The sequence below is a fragment of the Globicephala melas genome, chromosome 5 (genome assembly GCF_963455315.2).
Source record: "Globicephala melas chromosome 5, mGloMel1.2, whole genome shotgun sequence".
NCBI classification, from domain to species: Eukaryota; Metazoa; Chordata; class Mammalia; order Artiodactyla; family Delphinidae; genus Globicephala; species Globicephala melas.
Genome location: NC_083318.1, coordinates 4,606,163 through 4,612,420, shown reverse-complemented (window position 1 = coordinate 4,612,420; position 6,258 = coordinate 4,606,163).

Here is a 6,258-nt window from a genome sequence, read left to right as displayed (position 1 = left end):
AGTGTGTGCCTTCTTGATAACTGTGCGCTTCTGCTGACTGTACAGTTTGAAGTACTATTTTCTATCAAGTTTTATAAAAATGCAGAATTTTGTTTTACTTTTTTTTTTTTTAAGCTATGTTGTTAGCGTACGGAACACTTCATTATTGTTTTTTTGGGGAAAAGCACATGTCACTAATAGGTCTCCGAAGCTGGATTGACATGGGATAAAGAACACCTTTCCCGTCTGGTTGTGAGAGACTTCCTCTTGGTTCCCAGGAAGGAGGGGCTCCTTGATGTTGACACACAGTAGCCACCTTGGCACAAATGCCTTGTGGTGTGGAAAAACTAAATTTAGTTTTTATGTCCTCTTCTCCCTCACCACCTTCTGCCTAGACTTGACTCCCTTAAACCCAGAGACCTGTTGGAACCTGACCCCTCAAAACTGGTTACCAGTATGTCAGGCAATCTGGACTTTCCAGTGTGACCACTGAGATGGCGTCCCTCAAAAGAGCAGCGGTTCCTTTTTTAGGTTGTGGACCTTCCGATTGATACTTCTGCCATTTTCATTTCCATTTCCTGAAAGTCAGGGTCGGCTTGTGAAAAGTTGTTAAACAACATGCTAAATGTGAAATGTCAACCCTCACTCTAAACTTTCCCTGTTCAGAGCATCACAAGAAGACTTCATTGGGTTTTATAGTGGCTTTCAGATTTTGGTAGCCCACTGAAAAAGGGAGTTTGAAAGTTGTTGTATACTGTTAACGATTGTCTGCCCACGTCCTGCCTGAAATACCATGATTGTTTATGAAAAGTATCTTTAATAAAGCTGGATACAGTTTGAAAAAGAAAACAGAACAGTCAAAATATCCAGGATACAATCGAAATTACTAAGCATACAAAGAACCAGGAAAAATCTCAATTCACATGGGAAAAAAAGATGTCAATGCTGAGAGAACACAGATAGTGGAGGTATCTGAAAAAGGCTTTGAAGCAGCTATTTGTTGAGAGACAATTCTCCATTGATCTCATGTATTTCTGTATGTCTTTTGGGCAAGGGCATTAACAGCTTTTTTCCTGGACTATCTTTTCAGGGATTTTTGTATAGCAAACATCCTTGGAACACAGAGATAATGTCTTCCTCTGGGGCCAAGGGCAGATTTGTTTGCTGTCTAGAATAAAAGAGATAATGTCTCTCTCCAGGGCACAGTTGGATAGGTTTGCTAGTCCCTCATTACAAATTGGAGTTTCCCATCAAGTTCCTCTCCTATAATGAAACTCACTGCATGTGCAGGTATCACCTGGTCCTCCTGGCATTACTTGATGGGACCTGGGGCTCAGGAAACTGGCATAAATGTTGATATTCTACTTCCTGCTACTGCTCTAGGCAACAAATGGTCCTTTGTCTCTGACCCAGGAGACTCACAACTTCTGCCACTATCCATTAAACTGGCAGCCCAACGTGTTAACTTGCAAGTAAGGTAAAATCCCAGGCCCTTCAAAGTTCTCAAGGCTATTATAAAAATTATCTTAACAAGCAATCAAAAGCACTTTTGAAACCAATGGAAAAATATATAGTATCAGCAAAGAAATAGAAAATATAAAGAAGAAACATATGTTTAGTTTGGAATTGAAAAATATAGTAGCCAAAATTATAAAAATTCATTGGATGGTCTCAGTAGCCAAGAAGATGACAGAGAAAAGTATCAGTGAAGTTGAAAACAGATCAATACAAATTATCCAACCTGAACAACAGAGAAAAAAAAATTGGATAAACAATGAATAGAATCTCAGGGACCTGCGGGATAATAACAAAAGGTGTTGAAAATTTTTTGAATAAATAATGAATGAAGAGTCTCAAGTTTGGCAAAAGACACGAACCTACAGATTCAAAAAGCTCAACAAAGTCCAAACATAATGAACATAAAGAAGTCTGTGCCCAGAAACATCATCATCAAAATGCTGAAAAATAAAGACAAAGAAAAAAATCTTGAAAGCAGCCAGAGAAATGCAATATATTACCTACAGAATAACAACAATTTGAGTTACCATGCAGTCTGGAAGGAAGGGACACAACATTTTTAAAGTGCTGAAAGAAAAGAATGGTCAACACGTAATAGCATATGCAGTAAAAATATCTTTCAGAAATTAAGGTGAAATAATGGCATTCTCAGGTGAAGAAAAAATAAAAGAACTCACTGCCAGCAGGTCTGTTCTAAAAGAATTGCTAAAAGAAATTCTTTAGACAGAAGAGAAATGATACTAGAAGGAAACTGGAACATCAGGAATGAAGAAAGAGCACCAGGAATGGTAAATACCTGTATGAATATGGTAGACTATTCTCCTCTTGAATTCATAAAATATGTTTGATGTTAAAGGCAAAAATTACAACATTGTCTGAGGGGGGTTTTGACACATGTAGATGTAATTGATGACAACTAGAACATAAAGGGGAGAGGATAAATGGGCCTATGTGGTGGTAAGCGTTCTATATTTCACTTGAAATGGGGAAAAAAATTGATTCTAAGCAGATTTAAAAAGTTTAAATATTTGCATTCCTTGAACCTTGTTTTTGCCTCTAGGACTTTGCAGTTGCTTTTCCCTTTGCCTGAAAAACCATTTCCCCATATATACTGTCAGCCCTCCCTATCTGAGGGTTCTGCATCCATGGAGTCAACCAATCTCAGATGGAAAATATTTGGAAAAAAATTCCAGAAAGTTCCAAAAAGCAAAACTTGAATTTGTCATGTGCTAACAACTATTTACATAGGATTTACATTGTATTAGGTATTATACATAATCTGGAGATGATTTAAAGTATATGGGAGGATGTGTGTAAGTTATATGCAAATACTACCCCATTTTATATAAGGTCTCTGATCATTTATGGATTTTGGTATCCTCAGGGGTCCTGGAACAAATTCCCAGAGGAACTGAGTGTTTTATACATGGCATCTAGCTAGGTTTTTCTTTTTATTTCAATTTCTATGTTTTAACTGGTAGTTTTAATACATATATATTTATTTTGATTTTCGATGTATTTGAACTTATTTCAACATCGTTTTTGTTTATGTTTACCTTGCTTTTTCGGAGCCACTTTTTCACCCTTTCGGAGGTATTTTTTTAAAAATTAACTTTTGTTCAGAGTTTCAAAATTCCATTTCTCCCTTTATTTGGAATTTGTACACTATATTTGTACTTTCTAGAAGTTTTCTTGTACCCCTAACTTAACAAAATGTAAACAGTATATTAACCCATCTTCTAAACAAAATGACTACTCCTCCTCTCAATGCCTACATGCTAGTGTTATTCAAGGTATTAGTTCTGTACATTTTTTTAAACCTCACAAATCAGACATTTTTTTAGACAATGTTTAGTTGACAAGTTTGTTTACCTTTTGATTCACTCACCATTCTATCTTGCACCTCAGACCATTCTTCTAGGATAATTTCTTTGTAAAATTTTTTAAAAAGCTCTCACTTACAAAGCACTTACTTTATGCCAGGTTTTAAGTTCTATTTTCTTTTTTTAATTTGGATTATGGTATTATTACGGGTTTTTAAAAAATATTTATTTGGTTGCACTGTGTCTTACTTGCGGCAGACGGGCTCCTTAATTGTGGCACGGGAACTCTTAGTTGCAGCATGCATGTGAGATCTAGTTCCCTGACCAGGGATCAAACCCGGACCCCCTGCATTGGGAGCGTGGTGTCTTATCCACTGGGCCACCAGGGAAGTCCCTAACTTCTACTTTCTACTAATTCATCTAATCCTCATAACAATTCCATGAGGTATATACTACTATTGTCAACATTTTATTTTATTTTATTTATTTATTTTTAACATCTTTATTGGAGTATAATTGCTTTACAGTGGTGTGTTATTTTCTGCTTTACAACAAAGTGAATCAGCTCTACATATTGTCAACATTTTACAAACGAGAAAACTGAAGCACAGAGATGTTAACTCACTTGCCTAATATCCCACAACTAGCAAATGGCAGAACAGGGATTCAAACCAAGCAGACTTTAAATATTCTTAACCTGTTTGAAATACTGCTTCTCATATATCATTTAGGAGTTCCTTTAATGCAGGTCTCTGAGGTAAACTCTCAGTTCTCATTTAACTTAAATGTTTCTTTTTTACTCTTGTTCTTGAACAATAGTTTGGGTGAGTACACAATTCTAGCTCACTTTCAGCACTTGAAAGATATTATTCCATTAACTTTTGGCTTCTATTGATGCTGATGAGAAATCCGTCGTCATTTTAATTGTTCTGATCTGTCCTTTCTCTTTGGCTGCTTTTATGATCTTTTGCTGTGAGTTCTTAGGTTTCTTTACTATGTGTCATTATGCATTTCTTTTTATTTACCCTGCTTTGGTTATGTTGTGATTCTTTTTTTTAAAAAAAAATACTTTTTCTAGTTCTTTTTTTAAATTTGTATTTATTTTATTTATTTTTGGCTGCATTGGGTCTTCATTGCTGCACGGCGGCTTTCTCTAGTTGCGGCACTTCGTTGTGGAGCACAGGCTCTATGCGTGTGGCCTTCAGTAGTTGTGGCTCACGGGCTCAGTATTTGTGGCGCATGGGCTTAGTTGCTCAGCGGCATGTGGGATCTTCCCGGACCAGAGATCGAACTTGTGTCCTCTGCATTGGCAGGTGGATTCTTAATGACTGCGCCGCCAGGGAAGTCTGGTTATGTTGTGATTCTTAAAACTGCAGGTACCTGTTTTTCATCCTTTCTGCAAAAGTCATAGTACTATTTCTTTAAATATTGCATCTCATTTAGAACATTTGTAATCAGTGGGAGGTAAGGGGCAGGGACTGACTGACTGACAAGAGGCATGAGGGAACTTTCTGGGGTGATGGATATGTTCTATTTTTTTATAGGAGTTTGTGTTATACCCATATATGCACTTGTAAAAACTCACTGAATGATGCATTTAAGATTTGTGCATTTTACTGTATGTAAATTTTACCTAGGTGGGAAAAAAGAACTATAAAACAGTATTGAACACTAGTTAATGGAAACGCCTTGAAATCTTTAGAGGTGAGGTCTACAACTTACTCTAAAATGCATCAAAAAAAGAGAATGCATTGATGGATGGGTAAAAGAATGGACAGATAAGTGATATAGCAAATGTAACAAAATGTTAATTCTAGAATTTAGTTGGGGATGAGTGTTCACTCCACAATCCTTTCAACTTTTCTGTATGTTTAAAATGTTCTATAAAATGTTGGGGGAGAATATTGCTTCTCCTTTATTCTCTTCTGTCCTTCTGAGATTACAGTTACTTATATGACAGGCTCTCTCATCCTAGTGTCCACCTCTTAATTATCTCTTTCATATTTTTAGTTCCTTGCCTCTCTGTAGTATACCCTAGATAATTTCTTCAGATAAATCTTCTCATTTATTAACTTTCTTTTCATTTGCATCTCATTTTTTCTTTAATCTTTGCACTGAGTTTTGTCATTACAACAATTACACTTCTCATGTGTAGAAAGTCTACCCTCTCCCACCTGCCTCCCCCTCTGCCTATTCATTAGGCCTTGCTCATCTTTTGTCATTACATCCTTTACTTTATTTTTAACATTTGGAGTATAGTTGTTCTACACGCTATCAGCTCCACTATTATGGTCCTTGGAGTTCTGTATCTGTTGAATATTATTTCTGCAGATACTCACAGAAGTTTGGCTTCTTGGTGCTTGTAGTTCTTTGACTGTGAGCTCATTGCCTGACCTTAATCTTGGGAGTCCTCTTGACCTAAATTGGGGATGTTTCCTTCCAGAGAAGTTTTGCTTCTGTTTCTGCTCATAGGCGGGGAGCAACACAGACTTAAAATTAATTCAGCTCCCATAGGGAGTCTTGTTTCAGGGAGGGAGTCCCATGCACGGCTTTCCACTTGGCAACTGGTCCAGGGCTGTGTATCAAGATTGCGGCTGCGGACAGGACTTATCCTGATATGTCCTCCTATCTGCTTGCTGATCAGCCTGGGCTAAGGGTTTGTGCCTTATAGAGCATATCTCGTGTAGATTATACCCATTCTGCCAGAGCAGGACCTCTCAAAGAGCCTTACCAGCCATGCTTCTGGAAGAAGATATTCGATGTTCTTTATTTGTAAAGGAAGTATCCTATTCCTAATTTACCAAAGATTTTTAAATTAAAAATGGATGTTAAATTTTGTATCAAATGCCTTTTCAGTATCTGTAGAGATGATGACAGATAAGATTTTTCTCCTTTAAGCAATTTATTAAGAATTCTTTTCTCTCCTAGATTCATTGCC